The following is a 27935-nucleotide window of genomic DNA, read 5'->3' as shown; positions in this document are numbered from 1 at the left end:
TTGGGATATTACTCATGTCTTCCACTGTGAAGACTGATGCAAAGTACTTATTAAGTCCTCCTGCTATTTCCTTATCTCCCATCACTAGGCTTCCAGCATCAGTTTGAAGTGGCCCAATGTCTACTCTTGCCTGTCGTTTGTTTCTTATGCTTTGAAAGACACTTTTACTATCATTTCTAATATTACTGGCTAGCCTACCTTCATATTTGATCCTCTCCTTCCTGATTTCTCTCTTTGTTATCCTCTGTTTGTTTTTGTAGTCTTCCCAATCTTCTAATTTCCCAGTGCTCTTGGCCACTTTATAGGTGCTCTCTTTTTCTGTGATACATTTCCTGGCTTCCTTTGTCAGCCATGGCTATCTAATCCTTCCACGGATAATCTTTCTCTTCTTGGGGATGAACCTCTGTACAGTGTCCTCAATTTTACCCACAAACTCCTGTGCATAGGTTTATAGTGAGAGGGGAAATATTTAAAAAGGGACCTAAGGGGTAAAGTTTACATGCAGAGGGTGGTAAGAGTATGGAATGAGCTGCCAGAGGAAGTGGTGCAGGCTGGTGCAACTACAACATTTGAAAAGGCATTTGGTTGGGTACATGAATAGAAAGGGTTTAGAGGGTTATGGGCCAAATGCTGGCAAATGGGACTAGATTAATTAAGGATATCTGATTGGCATGGATGAGTTGAACCGAAGAGCCTGTTTCTGTTCTGTATTTCTCTATGACTCTATGTAGTGTAATAAAAACAAAAAGGACATTCACAAAGCCACTCCCTTAGCTCTCACGGGATGTTCACCAGTCTGTTACCATGCCGGATTGAAATTTCCAGTTTCCTCTACCAAGCTTTTCCAGTTCTAATTATTTCCAGCATGTCATAATTTAATAACATAATATCCCTCCATTAAAAATAGCCATGACAATCCAGATGGCTAGAGGTTTCCTTTAGGTTATTTTAAATTGAGGCTTTGGCATTAGATAATTATGTGAATACAATTAGTATGCAAGGGTATGGAGGAAAATGCAGCAGATTGGTATGAGGCAATGATGCTGGTTTGAAGAGATAGTACATGCACAGTTGGCTGTATGGTTTCCTTCTGCACTGTAATATGTCTGTGGTTCTGTGAATCTTTCTTACCTCTTCTTAAAACTTACATTCCTACCTAGCTTTGTACTGACACTGTGTATTCAAATTGTTGAGGTACACAATGAATGAAACCAATTCCAGAATAGAACCTCATGGGTCAACATTGTCCAGTCCCATCGAGCAGGACATTTTCCTCATATTCCTGCTCCTTCATCTCCTTCCAGCTTACCTGCCTTTACATCAGTTTGCTATATTTGCCACATAATTATAAACTCTTTACTCTTCTCCATTGTCTCCTGTGAAATACATCATTGCAAAATTCAATTTCTAAAGCATATGTAAAAATTCTAGAATATTAAATCAAATCCCATTTTTATTAATTCATTCACTGTAAAGTAGTATCTCTAATATTATATCTGACAAAGCTCTTAAAAGTACTCTCTGACTTATAATGACCAAGAGGATAATAAAAGTCTTTTGGAATAAATCTGGAGGCTGACAAACCTAATTATTAAACTATTACAAAGACTCACTAACTCAGGGCTTTGTAGTTTTAAATGCAGTCTGTGTCAGGCATCATTTTCTACAAAATCAAATATATACAGCACCAAAACTAAAGTTACAAAGAACAATTTGAATTTAAGTTTCCATGCAAACTTATTTGCACAGCTGTAAATAGTCCTCCCTTGAATCAGAACAATGGAGCAATATAAAGAAGCACAATTAACAAGGTGACATGAAAGAGTGCAAACACTCAACAAAAGTGAACTCATTTGGCAATATGTGCCCAGTTTTTAAAAAAATGTCACTCCAATCAGACACAGTGAAAGTGAACATACCCTCATGATTGCAGAGATTCATGTGCTACTGGTGAGGCTACCCAAAGAGGTAACACTACTCTTAGGACAAGTGGACATCAGAACAACAGCCAATAATAGTTTGCACATGTACCATTAGAAGACCTAAATAGTTACAAAATTATGTGCAGATAAAGAAGCTGGAACAAATAAAATGAAAACTGTCTTCTGCACATGTAATGATTTTCTTTGTAGCTTGCATGCGTGCACATATGTCTTCTTATTTTTGTGAAAAGGAAGATGTTTGGAAAAGATTGTGCTTTATGGCTTTCCATGGTCACGTGATCTTCAATAAGCCTCTTTGCATATAAACATCTGAGATTAGAAGCCATTGCATCCACTGCTTGAAACATGGCCACCAAAGGATCTGGAAATAACTACCAGCAAGAGAGGCAGAAGTGAAGACAGCTAATAATTTTAAAAGGAATTGCATTGGCACTTAAAGGAAATATATTTGCCTATAGGAATAGAGTGAAGCGATTGCTCTACAGAGAGCCAGTGCATGCATGATGGGCTGAATAGCCTGCTTCAGTACTGTAATGACCATGATAAGTTGAAACTTTATTGCTGGAACAGCACAGCAGGTCAGGCAGCATCCAGGGAACAGGAGATTCGACGTTTCGGGCACAGGCCCTTCTTCGGCCTGTGCCCGAAACGTCGAATCTCCTGTTCCCTGGATGCTGCCTGACCTGCTGTGCTGTTCCAGCAATAAAGTTTCAACTTTGATCTCCAGCATCTGCAGACTCACTTTCTCCTCGAATGACCATGATAAGCCTCACATGTCTGCGGAAGGAACCAATTAAATGTCACTGAGGTTAGAAATACATTAGAGCAAGGCTGAAGATCAAACCTTGATGAGCCTTTCCTAGTCTACAAACTTTATACCACCACACAACCTACCTGACGTTATTGATATAATTCATAGAGAAAGGCAGAAATCCAACCCCACTCTTGATCATTCCGGTTGATGTTTTGACCCATCACTAACTGAGGGCTTCAAAAGCTCTAGACAATTGTAACTGACAGTTTCATAAGTTATTACATTTCTGTTGCACTGGATCATCGTGAAATCTGTTATAGATTTCGTTTAGAAATACACAGCATTCACGTTACAGATTTTAGTATCCAATATCACATTTTTCTCCTGTGGAAATTTCTTAGTTCTTTGCATCTTCCATCTGAGGGAATACAATAATTGTAGTTATTCTGTGCCAGATTGGTAATTTCATCCTGAAAAAAGTCAGACAATGAATTCTGTTTGGCTATTTCACCAAGGGAGTCATCACACTCAAACAGAAACCAGTCTTTTCATACTTTTTTTTCTAAACATGTACACCAAAGAGTCAGATAGCAGTCAGAAACGTAAGCTCCTCGGCTTATTGAATATTGATACTGACTATCATACAATGACGGCTGCCCTAGTGTAGAACAAATAAATCAGCTTAAATGGAAGCAAAAATCAGGAATGTATGTAGTTCTGAAACACCATGGCATGCAGTTAACATCATCTCAAAGACTTTAATGCATATCAGATACTCTGTGCAAAACTCTCAACACAACTCCTTGTACATGAGTAGATAATTAATTGAATTATATCAAGTTAAGTCCAAAGCACATTTTTAAGGGTCGGGGAGATGAGAAGTCAGGAAATAAATATCAGCATGCTGGAGAGAACTTAGCTGTCACACTTCAACGGTTACATCGCTTTCTATCCATTAATGCTCATAATGAGCATGCCAATGTGCGTCTGCTGAAATAGTGGATTTTAAGCAAATTAAAGCACTCAGCTTTTCCTATGTGCTACTCAGTTCTGCAGGTGTTATTTCAGCAAAAAATCCTGGAGCACTCAATGCTGCATAGAATGTTGCAGCCAAGAAACAGGCCATTCTGTCTATCAAGCCTGTACTAGTGCTTTTCTCTACAAGCTAACATATTGAATTGCACTATGATCATCCTCCCATTCTTGAAAATTTATCTTTCACAAACAAACTTTTATTTCAATTTTGAATAGATTTCACAACTCTGGCTTTTCTGGTGCTCACTTAAAACTTCTCTTAAAATTTTACATACAAACTCTGCTTTCTGCCATCCAACCACCATTCTATCCACATTTCCCCTTAATTCCAAGCATCATTAATATTCCCAATGGTCCCTTGTGAAGCATCTTAAGATCCAAGTAACATTTTGATAATAATTTTCCTGTTGTTATCTGTGTACCTGAAAACATGCTCTAGACAAAGTGGACCCAAACCCAATATATGCATGGGTTCAGATCATTTTCCAAGGGCGAAGGCATTCCCAGGAAATGGCCCACACAAGCTCCTGGAAAATTATGTAAAAAACCCATGCTAGGATTTGCAGAACATTGAGTAACCAATGTTGGACAAACGGCTTCCAGTAAGAGTCCTGCCCTATGGCTAATGGAAGAGTAAGGGACCTAGCTTGTGCCCTCTCATCTTTGCCGTCAGCTTCTCTGCTGATCCTTTATAAGCTCCAGAAACTCTGAAACCTCAGGGGGGAGGTCTGACATGTTGCTCAATTTACCCAGAATCTGGATATTGAGCATTTATTCATCAGGCTGAGTAGCAAATTCCTTTTCCCATCTACCAAATCTCCATTCTACTTCAGCTGATCTGTATTTTGTCTATTAAAGAATTCCTTGCAGTTAACCAAGGAAAACTGCATTTTAAAAATTCAGACCAGATAGTCCCAAATTCTGCAGGTATCCAGGCGTTTGTAATTTCACCCTGTATTTACAAACTCCAATAGTTTTCCAACAATTGATAACTAATTGGCATAAAATTTCCCAACTTAATACAATCTGGTAAACTTCCACTAATTATTTCATAAAGGTCAATATTCAAATCTTAGAAAAATGGTGGTAAAGTATTTATTCAGTATTTCTACCAATGTTTATTCCACTGAAGGCTTAGATCATACATTTCATCAAAACCTATTCCTACTTTTACAACCCTCTTCATTACCAGTATGCCAAGAGCAAATAAGCTTCATATTTTCTCTATTTACCTAATAGTGTATCTGCGTCACAACACAGAATGCATTTCACTTTGATTTCAAATTTGGTCCAAATCTCTGTTACCCACATTCTGGAATAAGGGGAGCAAAGAATCCAACCCAACCTAGAACACAAAACAATATCTGATCATTCTTTTACTTTGATATTAAAAAGGGAGTTAAAAGTAAAAACAAACCTAGAGTTGCATGGAAGGCCATGATTTTACTTTGAAAGTTTTTGTCTAAAATGTGAAAGTTAATGAATGAAGAATTAATAACTTCTCCCTAACTTTGAGAGCACAGTTAAAATCCTAGCTTCTGGGTGAACAAGTGTATTCTTTGCCACTTAGTATGGAATATTCTCATGGCACAAACAAGGAAATGAGAAACAACCACAATGTGGTGAAACAAATGGAGCAAATGAAAGTGAAACTTATGTTCATAACAGAAAGAGAAGGATTACATACATATGTGGTGCATTTGGCATAAAAAACAATGAGACTATACAGGCTACACATGGAATTTAAAAGCAAGAGACTCTGGCATTTCTTTATGAAGGAATATAATGTGCTGCCTGGGTCATGGTGTAAGAAGATGGAGTTCAGACACCAGATTGTTTTAAAATTGACAGGATGACCGTACGTTACTTGTACTTAAAAGTGATAAGGTGCCAGGAACAAATAAATGCATTGAAGAATACAGAAGAAGTTGAGTGCAGAAATTGCAGGGAAAATTGGGAGTGATGCCTAAGGCTTGGAGAATTAAAGTGCATCATGATAAGCCCAGCAATTACAGGCCTGTCAGCTTAACCTCTGTGTGGGGATGCTTTTAGAAATGATGGTGAAACAAAAGTGGAAAATTATGGATTGACTAAGTAAATCCACTATCAATTTGTTAAGGAAAAAGACAGTTTTTAACTAATGCACTTGAGTTGTTTGAGGGTTGGATGAGAATAATATGATTTAATGTGACGTATGTTGACTTCCAAAAAGCATTTAATGAAATGCCAACAACAGTCTTGGGACGTATCTATAACTTATGGAATAAAAAATGGACAGTAACAACATGGATACAAAACTGACAGAATGACAGGGAACGAATGGTAATTTTCTTTTTCAGACTAGAGAAGGATAATTGTGGTATTCCCTAAGGATCAATGTTACGAAACCTGGTATAGATCCATGATATAGACTTTTGTGTATAGCACACAAAGTTTGTGGATCATGCAAAATATAGAAGTATTGTGAACCATGATTTAGAGACACAGTGGCATAGTGTAATGTGACTGGACCAGTGAACAAAAGGTCCAGGCTCATCTGGGCTCAACCCCAACCATATCAGCTCATGGAATTTCAACTCCGTTGATATATCGGAAATTAAATCTAGCCTTAGTAATGCACTACACAATTTACTTTGTTCACACATTAACTTTCCCAATGTAAACAAAGCCCCATAGCTCTCAGGAAGTCTCTGCCTAGTTCCATGCTTTAAATGATACCATGGCTACAGAAATACAAATCAACAGTGGAAGCAGGGTAAATGGAGGTTTTGAAAATGCAAATTGGACCACTATCTGAAAAGGAAAAATTTGCAGGGCTGAGGGAAAAGGCAGGGCAATAACACTAAGTGACTTTCTTCTTCAGAAAACCAGTACAGAAATGACAGGCTGAATAGGCCCCCTCTATGCTGTTACCATTCCACAATTCTAACACAAAGACAGAATTGTTGAAGATGAAACTAGCAATAACTAACCAAAATAAAACCTTGGGAGGGAAGGCCACTACTAAAAGTGAGCATTCGTTTTGCCAGCAGTATTTTAGATAATCTACTGCAATCTTAGAACCGCTTTTAAATATGAAGCGTTTTATATTTGAGGACTCGCTTTGAAAGATTGTGGAATAATTGATTTATTTCAATTTGTGGAGACACTTGGATTTTTTTTAAAGCAAGGTCATTGAAAGGTTCACTGTGGACATTAGGTCCCTTTAAAATCAAGACTTCCTAGAAATCATATGATTTACGATAATGTTTTATTTAGCTGAAGGCTCCTGCTGGGGATGTTTGAACAGTATCAGCTTGAAGTTGGCTCTGGTCTTCATTGGGAGGCAAGGGTATAGCTAAATGGAAAGCACTGTTGAGCTGATTTCTCCAATTTCTGAAAATTGTTCTTGAAGTGAGTGCAGGTGAAACCTATTTGGTCTAGGAAGCTCCTTCAATCACGTGCAATTTCTCAATAATTTATTCCTGTAATATGTTGTATCTGCCAAGATTTCTGACTGTGTGTTTCGGGAGCTGTTTGTGAGTACCTGACCACTGGACTGGAAAACAACATGAACATTCCACACTGGTGTCTGTTCTCTTGAAGGACGAAACTCGATTAGCCCAAAAAAAAACAGTTCTTTGTTCAGAAAAATAATCCTGCAAACAAAACAGTTTTCAGCCTTTATGTGGTTTGCATGAGCATGTCTTTTGGTTTATTTAAAGAAGGATAAATATTTTTACTTCAGTATTACAGGCCAGTTTTGCATCTTCATTGAATAAATTTTGTTTAATATCAAACCAACATGAAAAGAAACCTGGTTGATGGGTATTTTTCATTTAAAACTTGATATAGCTATATTGGGAACTGGAAAATATGTTTGTGGCACATGAATATTGGAACTAGAACAATAAGCTGTTCCTTCAACCTTGATCATATTTTCCAACAGGTTTCCATGGTGTAGCAATATTTAAATTACCGTACAAGTTACACTAATAACAGAGTCTACTGGTACATCATTTGGATTTGACACAAAATGCAGTAAAACTCCAGTGTGGTGTTAAACATGGTTTTAAAATATGTAATGACATAATGTTACATGAGTATTGAGAGAACCATATTCCTACTTCCTTCAATAAACAAGTAAAAATCTTATAACAAGGCTGATGGGGGAATTTGTGTTATTAAACTAGAAACAGCTTTCAGCTTTGCACAGCAACATTTCCCTTCAAAACCATAATGACTAAATTTTGCATAGACATGTCTTTATGTAACACAAGACCTCTTTAAATCAAATCTTTCTGCTCATGTCTCCTTTGTTTTCTCTCTTTAGCGATCATCAATGAGGCCCTTAATCCAGTTTTAGATATGTGCCTTTTTGCCCACAAGAGAATTAAGAATAGTGCAGCCACTACTACTGAAGAACTGGAGAACACAAGTATTTAAAATGGCTTCTCCTTATTCGATCGGTTCCATTTGATTGGCGCAACGCTCAAACTTCCTTCTGAAATTATGCCACCAAATTAACAGCCTACTTGGGTGCAGTGCAGATCAGTTATTTAAGATGGCAAATATTACAAAGCCAGGTAAATCTTTTGTCTACACATCAACTGCAAACCAACTTTATTTTCTACTTCCTTCTTCTCACAAAAGAGACAAGTTCTGACACATTGATCAAAATTTCAGTAATTCAGAAAATGTTTACCTTTGTTTGTTGTTTAGCTATCTTGCATTTGATAGAGCACTAGTGAAATGATACTTGATTCAATCCCAGTGTATCACAGATCAGTAGAAGGATAACAACATCTAAAAAGAGAGTTTTAAAAATGCATTTTTTTTCACCTTTATTCAGACAAAAGATGACTGCTTTCAGTCTTGACCTTACACGATTAGAATCCCAACCACAAGTACACAAAAGCTGTTCGTAAGAAGAAAATTGTGAATTACATTTTAAAGTAACTTATTGTGCCTGTAAATAGACAGTTTTAAAGACAAATTATTCATGTAAACTAAACCAGACAGTTTTTGGCACTCAAAACTCTCAATATGTGCTGAAGAGTGCTGATGTGTGCTGTTAGGCAGTCTCAAAGTCCACAAGTTACTCGTTACTTATTAGTTGAAAGTTACTTCGAAATGTTCTCATGCTAAACTATATTATACTTTATGCTTTAAACGGTGCGATTTTTGATGCCAACTTTAAATGTTTTGCACAAGCAATTTATCACTAATGCATGAAAGACCAAAACCTGTCCTGCAACAATCTGGTCAGAACTCTTTTGGAATGCTTTGAGCAGTTTTGGGCCCTGTGTCTAAGGAAGAATGTGCTGGCCTTGAAGGGGACCCACAGGATATTTACAAGAATGATCCCAGGGATGAAGGGCTTGTTATGCGGTACAGTTGAGTACTCTGGGTCTGTACTCAATGGAGTTTAGAAGGATGGTGGGGGTGGAGTCTGATTGAAACTTTCAGAATATTAAGAGTCAAGGGGATGGTGGTGGAAAAGCACAGCAAGTCAGACAACATCAAGGAGCAGGAGAATTGATGTTTTGGACAGAAGCCCTTCATCAGAATACTGAGAGGCCCGGATAGGGTGGACATGAAGAAGATATTCCCACCAGCCCTTTAGAACTGGGATGGTCCTTCAGCAGAGGATGGTTAATCTGTGGAATGCATTGCCATAGAGGGCTGAGGAGGCCAAGTCATTGAATGTCTTGAAAACAGTGCTAGATAGATTCTTGATTAGTAAGGGGATCAAGGGCTACATGGAGAAGGCAGGAGAATGGCGTTGAGAAACATATCAACCAGATATGCGTAAAATGTTGGCAAAATGTTGTAGATTGATGTCAGGTATCTGGTCAGCGTGGATGAGTTGGACTGAAGGGTCTGTTTCTGTGCTGTACAGTTCTACAACTCTAAACATCAGAGCATACTTGATGGGCCATCTGGCCTAATACAGCTCTTCTATCTGATAATCTTATAGTCCAACTACCCAAACTGAATAAACTCAGTGAAACTTCAGAAGGTTAAGTCTTAAATGTGCAATTGTACAGAGCATCAGGTATGACATTTCAATGATAAAGGAGGAACTCTTAATTTCTAGCTGAAAACATATTAAATTAGATTAGATTATTTACAGTGTGGAAACAGGCCCTTCGGCCCAACAAGTCCACACCGCCCCGCCGAAGCGCAACCCACCCATACCCTTACGTTTACCCCTTACCTAACACTACGGGCAATTTAGCATGGCCAATTCACCTGACCTGCACATCTTTGGACTGTGGGAGGAAACCGGAGCACCCAGAGGAAACCCACGCATAAAAGTGCTAAATTTTATATCCAAGTGTCAACACAGTGTTGAATGCAGTAGGGCACTGATCAAGGGTTTTACAAGCAAAAAGAAAAAGGAGGAAGGTTTGTGGGAAGAAGGCAGGACATGTTTTTCCTGGTAATGAATTAAATAAAGTAACCAGTACATTGCCCAAATAACAATTGTTTATTAATTTGGCCTCGGCTCAGATCCGTCAACAAGATGCTTACTTTCGGGCAATCCTTGTATCTATAGCTCACTCTTTGATAAAACCACAATGCTGAAAGTGCCATGATAGCTCTGAATTTATTTATAATTGTCCATGCAACAATAACAAAAGCAGGATGGCACTGTTTCTTGTTGAAAATGTTTGCATAAGTACTTATACCTGCTTTACACCAGAACTTTGCCCTGTCCAACTTCTTTATTATTTTTTCATCTGAAATAAGTCCATTTAGCTCATTAACATTATCCAGCCTCACATCCACACATGTTTGTAGTCATCACAACAGTTCGAAAGCAGCATAAATGGACATTTGAAGCGATCCCCAGCACCTGCAGTCCTCACATTCTCCCATTAAGTCTTGGTGACTATTTCTGATGCGAATAGGATTTGTTTAAAAAAACTATTATTTTTAAAAACTTGTCTTTTAAAAAAAACAAGCTTTCACAACTTGAATTTTCTTAAACATTCTGTGTACAATATGGAATCACTGTTCAGTGAGAATGTTCAGTTTTTCCAAAAAGTCAGATTTCAGCTCATTATCTCGAGGGACTTGATGTTCCCACAAATTTTAAACAAGATTCTCAGAAAATTTACTTAACAGTCTTCTGCTGTTTGTCATAGAGCCCTCTTGTAACTTTGAGCATAAATCAGATCAAGATGACTTTATCCCAATTATCTGCAAGCAGTTTTGTCGCTCAAGTAAATATTTGGTTGTACTTACAATGATGCAGATAGTTTGGCCAATAATAATATTATTTTCAATGAAGCAATGATTACATTTTCAGAATATTGCTGATAAAATTCTAGCTTAATAAATTCTGAACACAATATGACTTAACACTAAAGCACTAATTCCCTTTATGTGTGCTCCAGAGATTGCGTGTTAGGGAACAGCCTCACCTTTCCCATTGTGCATGCCAGATTTTCCATTTGCAGTATTGGCGAGAATGAAGACTCCACTTGAGTTGTATTGTCAAAGTATTACACTACTGTGAATGAAAAATTCAATTAATGAAAAAAATTAAATGAAATTTTTTTAAAAAGCATGGAATTACTCGTCAATAATTTTTGCAAAACCCGTCATGCTAAATTTTTAAAACTCAAAATTTTTCCAAAATCAAACTAATTAGCAGTCATGCTGAAATACTGGAATGAAAATGTATTCTGCTAGAAGTCTCTAGCTGGGAAGGAAGGTGTAGAGGAAATTAGTTTTCAATAATTTATTTATGCTGACATTGATCAGCCAAGCATTTCTTCCAAGTAGTCATTACAAATGTACATTTAGCATAAGGTTGGGATTGATTAATGACAAGCGACTGCAGGAATTCTTCTCCATGATGTACCAGTTTGATTAGTTGCCTTGTTGGTGTTAAATCACAAAGAAGGGAAAGGAAAGAAAACTGAAGCTACAAAAACAAAATGCAAAAAGCAAAAAAAAAATTGCAAATATTAGAATTACTCATTGAAACAAGCAGTTAACATTTCAGAGTGGATTTTTGGAAAAATTTCTTATGTTTTCTCCCTTTGTTAATGTGTGCTCTAGGAGTTCATTTGCAAAAATTTCCATAGTTAAAGTTATAACTTTGTACAAAGTCCCAAAGAAAACTGAAATAATTCCTCCAAATACTGCAAAACCATTACATATTGAATTTTCTCCCACAGTTAATTAAAATCATGAGCACATACACTTCAGTAATCCAGCTACCTACTTAAAAATTAATATATAAATGAATAGTTTAAAAATATAACTGTAAAGTATAAAAATTAAAATAGTCTTTGCCACATTAAATTAGGAACTCACTCCTCTGCCCTATAATTACATGATTGCAGAAAAGCAGCATCAGAAGACGTGCCGAGAAAGAAAGAAATTGCAAATCTTAAAACTTATAAATGCTCAGGATATCACAAAACATTTCACAGCCAATGAAGTGCTTCTGAATTATAATCATCGTGCAATGTAGAAAGTCAGTCAATCAGCAAACAACATCTCACTTGACAAGCCAAGAGAAAATTTGCCAATTAACTAGCTTTGAGGTGCCAATAGGCAATAAATGTTTGCCAGGGAATTAGAAAAACATCCGTGCTCTCTATAAAGTGCTGTTTTGTGCTACTTTATACTCATTTCAACAAGGACCAAAAAAAAAAGACTTTTGATTCAAAATACTTTGTTCAGTATCACACAGAAGTGTCAGACTAGATCTTTTCTTTCCCCCCAAATCCTGGAAGCAAGGCCTAAATCAGTGATCTCGAGATTCTGGTACTAAAAGATACTACCATTAAGCCCAGATCATAAACTGATCTCTCAAACACGAGATAAGGACATGATCAGGTTCGGCCGTGTTGTCCTGAGGACGAAATCACCTTTAACATTCACCAAGGCTAAGCACCAAATAATAGCAGGGAGCTAAAAGGCAGCAGACAAACTATTACTATACTGTTGGAAAGATGCAAAGAAATCTGCCCTCTTACTGAGATATTTGTATCATAGATAGTCACAGGTAAGGTGCTGGAAGACTGGAGGTTGGCTAACGTGATGTCACTGTTTAAGAAAGGTGGTAAGGACAAGCGAGAGAACTACAGACCAGTGAGCCTGACATCAGTGGTGGGCAAGTTTTTGGAGGGTATCCTGAGGGATATACATGTATTTCTAAAGGCAAGGACTGATTAGGGAGAGTCAACATGGCTTTGTGCGTGGGAAATCATGTCTCACAAACTTGATTGAGATTTTTGAAGTAGTAACAAAGAGATTGATGAGGGCAGAGCGGTAGATGTGATCTATATGGAGTTCAGTAAGGCGTTCGACAAGGATCCCCATGGGAGACTGGTTAGCAAAGTTAGATCTTATAGAATACAGGGAGAACTAGCCATTTGGATAGAGAACTGGCTCAAAAGGTAGAAGGTGATGGTGGAGGGTTGCTTTTCAGACTGGAGGACTGTGACCAGTAGAGTGCCACAAGGATTGGTGCTGGGTCCTCTACTTTTTGTCATTTATATAAATGATTTGGATGTGAGCATAAGAGGTACAGTTAGTAAGTTTGCAGGTGACACCAAAATTGGAGGTGTAGTGGATAGCGAAGAAGGTTATCTCAGAGTACAAGATCTTGATTAGATGGGCCAATGGGCTGAGAAGTTGCAGATGGAGTTTAATTCAGATAAATGTGAGGTGCTACAATTTGGGAAAGCAAAACTTAGCAGGACTTATACACTTAATGGTAAGGTCCTAGGGAGTGTTGCAGAACAAAGAGACCTTGGAGTGCAAGTTCATAGCTTCTTGAAAATGGAGTCCCAGGTAAATAGACAGTGAAGAAGGCATTTGGTATGCTTTCCTCTATTGGTCAGAGTACTGAGTAGAGGAGTTTGGAATTCTGGTCTCCTTCCTATCGGAAAGATGTTGTGAAACTTGAAAGGGTTCAGAAACTATTTACAAGGATGTTGCTAGAGTTGGAGGATTTGAGCTATAGGGAGAGGTTGAATAGGCTGGGGCCTTTTTCCCTGGAGTGTCGGAGGCTGAGGGGTAACCTTATAGGGATTTATAAAATAATAAGGGGTGTGGATAGGATAAGTAGACAAAGTCTTTTCCCTAGTGAAGGGGGGTCCAGAACTAGAGGGAATAGGTTCAGGGTGAGAGGAGAAAGATATAAAAGAGACCTAATGGGCAACTTTTTCACGCAGAAGGTGGTACGTGTATGGAATGAGCTGCCAGAGGAAGTGGTGGAGGCTGTACAATTGCAACATTTAAAAGGCATCTGGATGGCTATATGAATAGGAAAGGTTTGGAGGGATATGGGGCAGGTGCTGGCAGGTGGGACTAGATTGGGTTGGGATATCTGGTCGGCGTGGAAGAGTTGGACCGAAGGGTCTGCTTTTGTGCTGTACATCTCTATGACTCTATAAATTGGTGAGGATTATAAACACTAGTGCTTATATTAATTGGAAGATAATGTGGAATTCCCATTGCAATCCTAAGTATTCAGACAAAGGCCCACTTTTACATAATAGTCAAAGGCAAGATTACATTGTTGCCTTCCAGCATTACTGTGCAAAGTTTGATCTATACTGACCTGAACAATTTTTTTTGATGTAGTGGACTTTACATAATACTGCATGAGATTTAATAAACATGTTTGGACGACATAGTTTGAGGACATCACATTTGTAAGTTATAGTACTTTCCAAGCATTTTATCACTCCTGGCAAAGCAAGCTGCTTTGCTATTTTGCACCTACGTGTGGTTATGAGATTTAAAAAGATCTTCCTTTCGTGTAATGTTATCTATCCATTTTCTTCAGCCAGAAATTAAAAAATTTCAGTTGAAAACATAACATGAAAAAGTTAAGACGATATCACAGACAATTCCAGATAATTTGTACTTCCGTTTGCATTTCTGTTCAGGAATAATTGTTGTGATATCTATTTGATCACATTGTGTATCCAAGTTGCAGAGAATTTATGAAATCATTTAAAAAGAAAATTGGGTAAGAACAGATAAACAGTGACTATATTTCCCATGCAAATTCCAATCAAATGCAATTCCCTCGCTAATGGCATTGTGGGTCGACTGACAGCACATGGGCTGTAGCAGTTCAAAAGAAAGCTCACCACCACCAGCACATTTTCAAGGGCAACTAGGAACAGGCAATAAAAATGCTGACTCGGCCAGCAATGCCTGATGTCCCACATGTGAATTAAAAACAAAAAATACTGTTGTTTTAAAAACCTAGACATGTACACCTCATTCATGTTGACCATTAAGTGAATAATGCTCCATCAAATTACACTTCAACTTTTAACAAATATTGAGCCAAGCAAATTTTAAGGCTTTACAGACATTTATTTCTAACAGCAGGAAGTATGCAGCGAGAAGAATTCAACTTCCTTCTGAAAGAGTCCATTATGAAAAATTAATTGGATCAGTGATATTTCAGTGGATTTAAAATGTGGGTCAGTGAAATAATTAACAGTAATGACATTTCTGTAGTAACTATAATCTAATTTACAAGATAACATGATTAATTGGGGAAGAATAATTACTGGTGACTTACTCAGACCTGTGGAAAGCCTGATCAAATCTCACAACAAAGTGGATAATATCTTTTCCAACATCAAACAGGTAGAGAACAGCAGAATTTCTCTGACCTAAAATGTGTTGGCAAATAATCAGTGAATATGCTCCAAAAAGAATTGCTTATCTATTGTAAATTTGTACAACTCCTCCCTGAAAAAGCATTTCAAATCTTGCTCAAGTTACTCAGATAAGCATTTGAAAATGATAAATTATTGAATAGTTTAATCAGCGTGCCAACATGACAAGTTTTGATTTGATTTTACTACCCCTTAAGCAGTGGAGTACTAACTTGAGCAATATCTACAGGGATGAATACAAAAAAAGATTGAATTTAATCCTTCAAAGCATGCAGTGTGCTTCAATGATCACATACCATAAAGTTTGTTTCTGCCTTGACTGCTAAGAAAATAAACATTTCACAGTAAACTTCAAAACTTACACAAGCCACTTCACAAGCTCTACCTTTAAAGAAGGATATTTGGATCTTCAAGACTTTGCAACTCACTGCTGCCTCAACCTTCATCTGTACCCTTGCTTGGCTTGACTTTACCTTTCTTTTTGTAATATGAGAAAGAACACAGGTATAGCAATTTCTACAACAGTGTGAGGACAAGTGTGGACAGCAACTTCAGAACCAGCTGGAGAGGCAGCAAGGGCAGTTTCTTCATAAAAGGTGGGAGACACATGGGTAACAGCAAAAGAAATCAGCAAAAACTAAATGTCAAGCCACAGGATAGAGAACATATTAGAAACAATGCAGATGGCGAAAATGTGAAAGAAGAGGAAGAAATTGATTGTGAAAGTACATTGGCAAGAAATTTTTAAAAAAGCAAGAACTTTGAAGAATAAAAAAGGGAGAGTGGGACTCTTAGAGGATAAAATTGGGGATTGGAAAATAAGTGGCAGATGATTCAAAACAATTATTTGCAAGAGGGATTGAGTATAGAAGCAAAGAGATTCTTCTGCAGCTGTATAGGGCCCTGGTGAGACCACACCTGGAGTATTGTGTGCAGTTCTGGTCTCCAAATTTGAGGAAAGACATTCTGGCTATTGAGGGAATGCAGCGTAGGTTCACATGGTCAATTCCTGGAATGGCGGGATTACCTTACACTGAAAGACTGGAGCAACTGGGCTTGTATACCCTTGAGTTTAGAAGACTGAGAGGGGATCTGATTGAGACATATAAAGATTATTAAAAGATTGGACACTCTAGAGGCAGGAAACATGTTTCCGCTGATGGGTGAGTGCCGTCTCAAAGATAGTGGAATCAAGGGTTATGGAGATAAGGCAGGAACAGGATACTGATTAGGAATGATCAGCCATGATTATATTGAATGGCGGTGCAGGCTCGAAGGGCAGAATGGCCTACTCCTGCACCTATTGTCTATTGTCATCAGTCTTTACAGTGGAGCACACTATAAACATCTCAAACGTAAACAACACTAATGGGAGGAAACTCATTCGAACAGTTTCGATTGAAGGAAAAGTAGAGCAGACAAATGCGTGGCTGAGGAGATGGTGCAGGGGAGGAGGGTTTACATTGGAATCTCTTCTGGGGTAGAAGTGACCTTACCAGAAGGATGGATTGCACCGGTATTGGAAGGGGACTAACATACTGGCAGGGAGATTTGCTAGAGCTGCTCCAAACTAGTAAGGCGGGGGAGTGGGATCCAGGGAAATAGTGAGCAGAGATCAATCTGACGCGAGTCAAACAATCAGGGTGGGCAGGAACAAAGCAGAGAACAAGGTAGGACGGATTAATTAAAGTGCAATTTCTTAAATGCAAGAGGCCTGAATTGGATTTAAACTAGTAAGTTGGGGGCGGGGTACCCAGAGAAATAGTGAGTTAAAGGGCATGGTGCCAGAGAAATAGTGAGGAAAGAGATCAATCTGAGATTGGGACAGTTGGGAAAGGGAGCAAGTCAAACAAACAGTCAGGGCAGGAAGGATCAAAGCAGAGACCAAGATAGGACTGACAAATGAAACTGCATTTATTTCAATGCAAGAGGGCTAACAGGGAAGGCAAATGAACTCAAGGCATGGTTAGGAATATGGGACTGGGATATCATAGCATTTACAGAAACGTGGCTCAGGGATGGACAGGACTGGCAGCTTAATGTTCCAGGATACTAATGCCAAAAGGAAGGATAGAAAGGGGGGCAACAGAGGAGGGGGGGGGGGAAAGAGTTGTTTTTGAAAAGGGATAGCATTAGAGCTGTACTTAGGGAGAATATTGCTAGGAATACATCCAGGGACATCAGTTGGGTGGAACTGAGAAATAAGAAAGGGATGATAACTTTATTGGGATTGTATTCTAGACCCCCTCATGGTCAGCGGGAAATTGAGAAACACATTTCTAAGGAGGTTTCAGTTATCTGTAAGAATAATAGGGTGGTTATGGTTGGAGATTTTAACTTTCCAAACAAAGACTGGGACTGCCATAGTGTTAAGGGTTTAGATGTGGAGGAATTTGTTAAGTGTGGATAAGAAAACTTTCTGATTCAGTATGTGGATGTACCTCCAAGAGAAGGTGCAAAACCTGACCTTCTCTTGGGAAATAAGGCAGGCCTTCCCCATGAGGTGTCAATGGGGAAGCACTTTGGGGCCAACAACTATAATTCAATTAGTTTTAAAATAGTGATGAGAAAGGATAGACCATATCTAAAAGTTAAAGTTCTAAATTGAAGGAAGGCTAACATTGACGCTATTAGGCAAGAACCTTCAAAAGCTGATTGGGGGTAGATGTTCTCAGATAAATGGATGGCTGGAAAATGGCCTTCAAAAATGAGATAACGAGACTCCAGAGACAGTATGTTCTTGTTAGGGTGAAAGGGAAGGCTGGTAGGTGTAGGGAATGATGGATGAATAGGGAAGTTAAGATTTTGCTTAAGAAGAGAAGAAAGCATACATCTGGTATTGACAGGAGAGATTGAATGGATCCTTAGAAGAGAATCAAGGCAGTCAGAGTATACTTAAGAGGGAAATCAGGAGGGCAAAAAGGGGACATGAGATAGCTTAAGGAGAATCCAAAGGGATTTCACAAATGCATGAAGGAAAAAAGGGTAACTAGGGAGAGAATAAGGCACCTCAAAGATCAGCAAGGCTGCCTTTGTGTGGAGCCGCAGGAGATGAGAGAGATACTAAATGAATATTTTGCATCAGTGTTTACCATGGAAAAGGACATGGAAGATATAGAATGTGGGGAAATAGATGGTGACATCTTGAAAGGAAGTGCTCAATGTCTTGAAACACATAAAAGTGGATATATCCCTAGGACCTGATCAGATGTTCCCTAGAACTCTGTGGAAAGCCAGGAAAATGATTGCTGGGCCACTTGCTGAGACATTTGTAGCATCAATAGTCACAGGTGAGGTGCCAGACGACTGGAGGTTGGCTAATGTGCTGCAACTGTTTAAGAAGGGTGGTAAGGAAAAGCCAGGGAACTATAGACCGGTGAGCCTGACATTGGTGGTGGGCAAGTTGTTGGAGGGAATCCTGAGGGACAGGATGTACATATATTTGGAAAGGCAAGGACTGATTAGGGATAGTCAACATGGCTTTGTGCGTGGGAAATCATGTCTCACAAACTAGAAGGCGTTTTTGAAGAAGCAACAAAGAGGATTGATGAGGGCAGAGTGATAGACTTGATCTGTATGGACTTTAGTAAGGCATTCGACAAGGCTCCTCATGGGAGACTTATTCGCAAGGTTAGGTCTCATGGAATACAGGGAGAACTAGCCATTTGGATACAGAACTGGCTCAAAGGTAGAAGACTGAAAGTGGTGATGGAGGGTTGCTTTTCAGACTGGAGGACTATGACCGGTGGAGCACCACAAGGATTGGTGCTGGGTCCTCAACTTTTGTCGTCATTTATATAAATGATTTGGATGTGAACATAGAAGGTATAGTTAGTAAGTTTGCACATGATACCAAAAGTGTAAGTGGAGTAGACAGTGAAGAAGGTTACCTCAGAGTACAATAGGATCTTGATCAGATGGGCCAACGGGCTGAGGAGTGGCAGATGAAGTTTAATTTAGATAAATGTGGTGCTACATTTTGGATAAGCAAATCTTAGCAGGACTTGTACACTTAATGGTAAGGTCCTATGGAGTGTTGCTGAACAAAGAAACTTTGGAGTGCAGGTTCATAGTTCCTGAAAAGTAGAGTTGCAGGTAAATAGGATAATGAAGGAGTTTGGTATACTTTCCTTTATTGGTCAGTGCATTGAGTACAGGAGTTGAAGGTCATGGTGCTTTTGTACAGGGCATTGGTTAGGCCACTTTTGGAATATTGTGTGCAATTCTGGTCTCCTTCTTATCGGAAGGATGTTGTGAGACTTGTAAGGGATGCTTAGAAGAGCTTAATGAAACCTTGATTTAACATCATCCAAAAGATAGCACCTCCGTCAATGATGAAATGAATCTTCAGGCTCGACCTTTGAGGTGCTCATGCTCTGGAATGAGACATGACCCCTCAACATCTGACTCGGAGGCAAGTGTGTGACATATCCTAATAGTTTCACCTTATTCCCAAAACCTAATAATCACCCCCACCCCCACTTTCCTTTAATGAGCTATCCAGCAATTTAGCAAGCTCAGAGTCAACATGGTTTTGAGAAAGGGAAATAATGTTTGGCAAATTTGCTAGAGTTGATAAAGGGGAACTGATAGATGTAATGCTGTGATTGATTTCATTTTCCTCTTCAGCTGCTGATCTGAATCAGTCCATACAGCATTGAAAAAAAGAGAGCTGCTGGGAACATTGTCATTCTGCACAACCAATATCCTCGCAAAGCAAGCCAAACCGGGAACCTGGAAACAATTGTAACCACAGAAGTGAACCTGGTGCATCCATACTTGAAAGCAGCAATATTCTAGATGTTTCATGGATCCAGAGGCCTAACTGCAGAATGATGTCATGAATTACAAGGTGAAGCAATAATGAGTGATGAACCTGAAGCACAAAAAATACTATTTCCACACAGCATGGAAAATGAATTTCTATTCATTCCTGTTAAAGCTCAGAGTGTTTGCCTTACATGTAACCAAAGTATCAAGAAGTAAAAAGAGAAACTTGGAACAATACCACAAAACGGCTCATGACAAGTACTTAGCTATCTTTTCCTTCAATGGCACGTTTTGGACCAAGAAACTTAATGACCTGAAGGCTGTTTTCAAAACATGGTTTTTCCCTAAACCAAGAACCAAAAAGGTAAAGCCTTCACTGAAGCATCATTTCGTGCTTTCTACCTTCCAAAAAAAAAGTTTAAAAACATCATTTACATGGTGATGAAGAAATTAAATAAGTAATGACTGTGGACATTATTCTTAACTTCATTGAAGAAAGTCAACGCAGGAATAATCCAAGACATGTTGTTTAGTGCTTCCATTGTGGCAAGATGAGCTAATGTTTGACAAAAGGTGTGTTTCAACAACGACAGCAGAACCTGAAGGACTGAGAATGCTTGTACGTAGCAGTTTGACATAACACTGGCCATTTCAGCAGACATTTAAAGAGTCAGCCACACTGATCTGTCCAGATATGAAGATGGCAGATTTTCCTTTGTTAAAAGACACAAGTGAACCAGATGGGTTTTTTAAAATGACAATCAACAATGGTTTCTTGATTTCACTTTGCATTCCAGACTTATTAACTGAATTCAAAATTCAATCTGCTAGTGGGATTTTAACCCATGTCCCTATCCCATTAAGGCTGGAACACTCATCTCATGACATTCCCACTGCACTGACAGCTTCCCATTCAGTTTGTTACAGGAAGAACTGGACCAAAAACTTGCAATTACACAATGTCTTTAATATGAAAGATTGCAAGATATCCCCAGGACAGTAATAACTAATCGACACCAAGTTGAAAGGGGACATCAGGAAACACTTGGGCAGAGGCAGATTTTAAGAAGCCTTGCAGTCAAGCCTAATTTCAAGATGGAAATAGGTCATATTGAATTAAGTGAACCAGCAAATCTTTTGAGGAAATTGCAACATATAAATATCATTTGTTTCAATGAAAAATATAATGGCAGCTAAGAAGGCATCATTGAAACAGACTGCATAATTTGAATTTAGTAGAGAACCAAAAAGGTATCCAATTATCAGGAGTGAGAAGGAGTGTAAATAGAAAATTATTTTAGGTATTCAATTTCTATTAGATTTATTCTGCAATTACTTCAGTGGAGCCAACTACATCAATTTTAATTAAACTCAAGGAGTCTTTTATTTACTTTCACTGTCTGTGTAAATAATTCGGTGCACAAAACCAAAGCTACACAACTTCAGAATGATCATGCAATAAAACGAATAAAAGCTGCTGCTTTAATCAGCTGGTTTTCACAGCAGCCTGTGGTGAAATAATTATTTCTTACTGCTATTCATTAACCGTAGTGCTGCAGTGATAATGTCTTGGACACCACCCCAATATCAAAGGGCAGTCTAGAATGTGCTTTGGCACAAAAGAATTTTTGCAAAAGGTACTTTTATGTAAACAACAATACTAACATGGTTATTGAGAGGCCCTTGCGAAGGTTGTTGTTTCTGCGAAAATCATAAGGCTGAGTCATGGGGGGTGGGGGGTGGGAGTGAGTGGTGTATGTTAGGCTAGAAAGCTTGCACACAGACAGCTACAAGTAGCTGTATCTTGCTTCTGCAAAAATCGCAAGGCGGTATCATGAGGGTATATACCAAGATATAACTAACCGAAAAGGGAGGTAGTCGACTGGTAGAAACACATGTGTTGACATGACAGTTGCAATTGTCACGCACATAGGGAGTTAGTATGAACAAGGTAACCAAATAAGACCCAGTGTTGCATCAGCAAAAGTAATAAGACCCAGCTATCAAGTGGGGGGGTTGCACACCAACAATAGGCCACAGACAGATGTGGTAAGTCGATTAGATTAGCAGCTGCACAGAGCTATACAACTTCAGATTTGAAGTAAAAGGGGAGTACCAAGAGACTCAACTGAACTGGATAAATTGTAACGTAACTTCCTGATCGGGGTGCCTACTTTATGGTCACCCGACTTGCAAGAACGTATGAAAAAAGACTGCTTCAGAATTTGACTCGGACTGAAATTATTGAACAGTGAGCTTTGTTTCTCACATTTATGAATGAAATTACAACTCTAGAAGGTTAAAAATCACAACACCAGGTTATAGTCATGATGAATTATGGTTAAACAGGTGTATTTGGAAGCACGAGCTTTCAGAGCGCTACTCCTTCATCATGACTATAACCTGGTATTGTGAGATTTTTAACTTTGCACACCCCAGTCCAACACTGGCATTTCCAAATCAAAACTTAAGAAGGAATTTTACATTTAAAAAAAGCAAAACAAACTTTAGTGTGCCACCACTCCACTGACAGGTTTTAACAATTAATGTTGGAGAAATAAGGTCTTGTTTTTAAAACAGAAACGAAAAATCACAGACAGCTAAGAGCCTGTAAGCAGTGGTTATTCATGAATTACAATCAGGCAAAGCATTGTTTTATCTGAGAGTGATGCAAGCAGAGATACAGTTAAATCCAAAGACTGTATTTGCACCAAGTTTTAATGAAATCTCACCACAAGTTAGATGTTAATATATTCCACTGCTGTTACTGGGCTGTCACGTATTAGCATGTTTATGTTGTTTTCAAAACAATGATAAATTTATTTTGGGTGACTCTTACACCATCACTAAAATGGCATTGCAATTTAAATTGCAGAGTCCCCAACTAATGAAAGCATAGTTTCTGCGTGTGTCTGATGGAAGGAACAAGAAGTTGATTGAGCAAGATTTGGCTTTCTAAAAACAGTGTTCAAAATTCTTATTAATTTTATGACTGCCAGCTAAGATGGAGGAGAGGGGTGTTCCAGAGCAGAGTCAGCAACAGACTGTTGAATGAAAGCTGCAATCTCTGAACTTCTGTGCTAATCTGAGCATATTTTTTATGTTGGTTTTGTTGCCAATTTCAGAGAGGCGTTAAGAAGGTGAATGTTAAGAGAAAATTAGCAACCCTGTAACCCATCCCCACCATACTGAAACCTGGTTCAAAAGATCAAAATTTAAAATGGAGGCATGAAGCGAACAAAAACAATAATTATTGAAATGTGAGAGAAGGTCAGGATATGGGCAAAGTAGAAATGGAAGTCACGTAGAACTTAACATACAGAAAAAAGCCTACACCAGATTTAAGATTCATACAAATTATCCTCCCACACTAATCCATGTAGTTTGCATTAGTTACTGATCCTTGTCCACTGTTCTCAACTGCTGAAGGCTTTGGGTGAAGCTAGAGAGCTAAGTAAACAGAAATGTTTCTAAAGAGCTGCGCTGAGACCATGTATGCAGCACTGAAAGCTGTTTAATTTTGGAATGAACATCATCTCTGCATTGTTCCAAATCAATATTAAGACATATAGCAAACCAATAAATATGCAAGAAAATTAGTGACAAGAATTTTTGCAAAATGTTTAACTTCACCAGCTCTGGGGCCCAGAACCCATTTTTCTCTGTGAGGAGATCCTTCCATGTTGTGAGACAGATAGATTTCAGGGTTCATAAAAAGGAGTTAAACGGTATGTTGCCTTGCAGTTGGGGGCCAATGAATAAATCATCAACTCATTGATGATACAGCTATATTTGATATGGCAACAAGTGCTTTTGAAAAATATGAAGGCTAGAGTGATGATTCAGCAATGTATACTCCAATAGACTAATTCCAGTGATACAGTGAGCCCATAAAACAACATGCGGTGGCAATCCAGAAATTGGCTTCTACATGTAAATTTGTATGCTAATCAGAGATCAATAATTGAAAACAATCTCAATTCCACAAATTTGGGACTGTCTCCCCATGGAGCATAGTGATTAAACCTTAGAATAAAAAAAAGTCTTAACTTTGCCTGTCCAAATCAAATTTGCCACGTTAGATTCAATCAAGCTACACAGGACTGCAGACACGGCCTTCCTCACTAGCTCAACTGCAAGGATGACGCTCAAGGATATTCCAGTAACCCGAACAGCACATGGGCGATCACTGTCACATAACTTCAAAATAAACAGCTTTTCCACAGTCTGGGCATTAAGCCAAAATTCCATATCCAACTCAAAAGGAACAAGTGTAACACATGCTTTAAATCGAACTATTTTACAAAGTTGTACAGATCAAAGGCGACAACTTCAATGGTTTGGCAGATGGTGGAGTCACTTCCTGAGAGTTACATGAAAATACAATCAATCAATAGAAAAAGGTAAAACACCAGGGCCTGTAAAGAATATTCAGTTGTGTTCCCATGTGTCTCACTGTTACTTGTTATCAATATTAGCACAGAGGTATCTATATGGAGTATAATCATTACTATCAGTATTTTTCTCAATTTCTTCTCATTGTTGCAAAAGACACTAAAAGGTTAATGATTTTTTCTGTTATGCTCCACTACAAAAAAAAGTGTCACCCTAGTCTGATTCAACTCCAATGTCGTTAAAAGCAGAAGCCCATCTAAAGCAATAACTGGGGTCTTCAAGTTTGTAACCAAGACTAAGCACACACTGATATTGTTATGACACGGGTAAACCCTCCTGCTTAATTTAAACCAGCAACACAGAAAAGATTTATCCCATTCAATAATCTGTGAAAATCTGAGAGGCCAAGAACTATTTAAAGCAAAAAATTAACAACTTTATTTCTTAAAATATAACAGAATAATTAACTAACAACTATTTACAACTCCTTCCTCTAATCTATCTTTTTTCATCCCTTCTAATAAATACTAGTCTGATAAAACCCCCCAATTAAGATTTACTGAAAAATTCCAATTTCGAAACCAGGCAGCAGTCAAATTTTCTCATTACATCTTCCTCTGTAGACTTGCTCTCCAGGTCGTTGTTGACGTCTTTCCTCTGTGCAAATTCCTTCTCTAGACAGGTACCTCTCAGTGAGTTCTGACTAGTAGCCTGCCTCTGTTAGCCTTTTGGCAGTTATCCCCCAACTGTTCAATTTTTTTCCCCTGTCTTATAACCCCAAAGCACTGGATTGTATCGTTGGCTTTTAATATTGTTAATATACTAAATTCAAACTTGTTTGGAGTTTGTTTGTTTTGATGGTATAATTTAAACTGATTGGCCTTGTTCAATTTTTTTTTGACTGCAGGCAACCAGCTACCCTAGCTGCTGGACCACACATTACATTATATCTTGTTCAGAACACTTGGTGCTGTCAGGTAGTTCTGCTAGCTTTTAACTCTCCCAAAAAGTTACAGAACACCCACATCTTCATAATATGATCAGTGATATGGGCTTCTCTTCCTTATGTACCAGATTAAATGGTACTGACATGCTCCATACGCATTAATTCTACCAGGTTTACAAAATTTGAGATAGTTGCCATTTGCAGTTCATGCTGAAGTGTCACAGGAATTAAAGCAACTACAAGAGATTGCATTATTGATGAACTAATTCATCATTGTAGATATTAACCTTGTCATCGTACAATGATAAAGTTAAAAATCACAACACCAGATTATCGTCCAACAGGTGTATTTTAAAGTACAAGCTTTTGGAGCGCTGCTCCTTATCAAGGGTCACGGTGGCACAGTGGCCATGGACGGCACGGTGGCTAGCACTGCTGTCTCACAGCGCCAGAGACCCGGGTTCAATTCCCGCCTCAGGCGACTGACTGTGTGGAGTTTGCACATTCTCCCCGTGTCTGCGTGGGTTTCCTCCGGGTGCTCCGGTTTCCTCCCACAATCCAAAGATGTGCAGGTCAGGTGAATTGACCATGCTAAATTGCCCGTAGTGTTAGGTAAGGAGTAAATGTAGGGGTATTGGGTGGGTTGCGCTTCGGCGGGTCGGTGTGGACTTGTTGGGCCGAAGGGCCTGTTTTCACACCGTAATGTAATGTAATGTAAAAAGGGTATGTATCATGGCAGCCAATGATGTTATTGTTCCTGTTGAATATCCACTTCCCACAATGCTGGAACAAAACTGGATGCCTCCAGAATAGCAAAATTGATGAAGCGCTATTGAAAATAAATTCAGTACCTAGCGTATCCCAGAAAATAATTCCCAAGGTTTTGTTAGATGTTGAGGGAATGCTCAACCTAGTTGATATCATCATCTATCAATGGGGCAAAAAGGAACACTTTTCAGCAGAGCTCACTTAATTTGCAAAAACACACGTTTGCAAAAGGAAAATGCATATTTTCAGCACCCAAGATTGAACTGTTCAGATACACAGCAACAGCACTTGGAGTTAAGCCTACACATGACAACATCAAAGCCATTCGTGCACGTCCAGCATGGGAATGTTGGCATAATTCCTTGTTACTACCAACTTGATCGCAAATCCACGCCCAAGAATACAAAATCGCGGTGTGGTGCTAGAAAAGCACATCAGGTCAGGCAGCAGAGGAGCAGGAGCATCAATGTCGATTCTCGACTCTGATCTCCAGCATCTGCAGTCTTCACTTTCTCCAAGAATACAAAGCCTCATTAGAAACTACTGCTCAAACATTTAGAATGGGAGGAGGAAAATGACACAGTAAACAATATTTACAACATCTAAAAGTGAAGCCAATATCTCTGCTAGTCCTTGTGCATTTAAACCCACTTCACAACAGATGCATTGGGAATTGCAATTCAAACTATATTCTTCACATATTGAAGAAAGTGAACAACATATCAACCTGTAACCCATCAAGATGTTCCCTGACAACCAGGGTTATCTGTTAGATGCCAATATCAAGTAGATCACAATAGGTTAGATAGTAAGCAGGCACATGTTCTTTCCCTTGGATTGATAGTGATCACCTGCTTCTTCAACGTGATCACAAAGAGCCTCAACAAATCTGTCGATCTAATCACAGATTTAAAAGACAAAGATTATTTCTGTAATTAGAAAAAACAGACAAGGAATTACTTGATATATATGATTTCTGTAAATTATTCATCCGCAGGACGTGAGTGTCAGTGGCAGGGCCAGCATTTATTGTCCAGAGGACAGTTAAGAGTCAACCACATTGCTGTGGATCTTGAGCTCCACGTAGATCAAACCAGGTAAAGATGGTAGATTTCATTCCAAAATGATATTCATGAATGAGGTGAATCTTTACGACTATCAACAGCAGTTACATGATCACCATTTTATTCCAGATTGCTCTTGAATTCACATATCATCTGCCAAAGTAGAATTCAAACCGCTATTCTCAGAAGATTAACCTGGGGTCCTGGATTACTAGTCAAGTGATACTATCACTACCACACTGCATCCCCCCATTGTTTGATTGACATGGGACTGATGATAGCCCGGTTACTGATCCTGATGAAGGGTTTTTGCCCAAAACGTCGATTTTCCTGCTCCTCGGTTGCTGCCTGACCTGTTATGCTTTTCCAGCATCACTCTGATCTAAACTCTGGTTTCCAGCATCTGCAGTCCTCACTTTTGCCTGGTTACTGATCCTTGGTCATTATGCTTGAATATTTAAGCCTGTGAGTGGAGCGAGAGAGCTAATTCTAAACAGAACATTCTTGAGAAGACCTGAGTAAAGATGATTTGTCAAAATTCCTGGAGGTTCCAAGATATTTTAATGATTCGGAGATGCCGGTGTTGGACTGGGGTGTACAAAGTTA

The 27935-nt window shown here is 38.7% G+C and overlaps 1 protein-coding gene and 1 long non-coding RNA gene across 2 annotated transcripts in view; both read right to left on the bottom strand.

Moving 5' to 3' along the window:
- LOC122559712 overlaps nt 1-11220 on the bottom strand; it is a 127988-nt gene extending 116768 nt beyond the window's left edge. The window contains exons 1-2 of the long non-coding RNA XR_006314512.1: nt 11145-11220; nt 8417-8517 (exon numbers count right to left, since the gene is read on the bottom strand). This is a non-coding gene — a long non-coding RNA (uncharacterized LOC122559712). The remainder of the gene's footprint in view (nt 1-8416; nt 8518-11144) is intronic.
- The window catches only part of grip1 (glutamate receptor interacting protein 1), a 458656-nt gene that overhangs the window by 406042 nt on the left and 24679 nt on the right, over nt 1-27935 (bottom strand). The gene's annotated exons all lie outside the window — the stretch shown is intronic.

The sequence above is a fragment of the Chiloscyllium plagiosum genome, chromosome 19 (assembly GCF_004010195.1).
Source record: "Chiloscyllium plagiosum isolate BGI_BamShark_2017 chromosome 19, ASM401019v2, whole genome shotgun sequence".
Classification (NCBI taxonomy): domain Eukaryota; kingdom Metazoa; phylum Chordata; class Chondrichthyes; order Orectolobiformes; family Hemiscylliidae; genus Chiloscyllium; species Chiloscyllium plagiosum.
The sequence above is the reverse complement of the archived record's forward strand: the minus strand, read 5'-3'. Positions and strand labels throughout refer to the sequence as shown.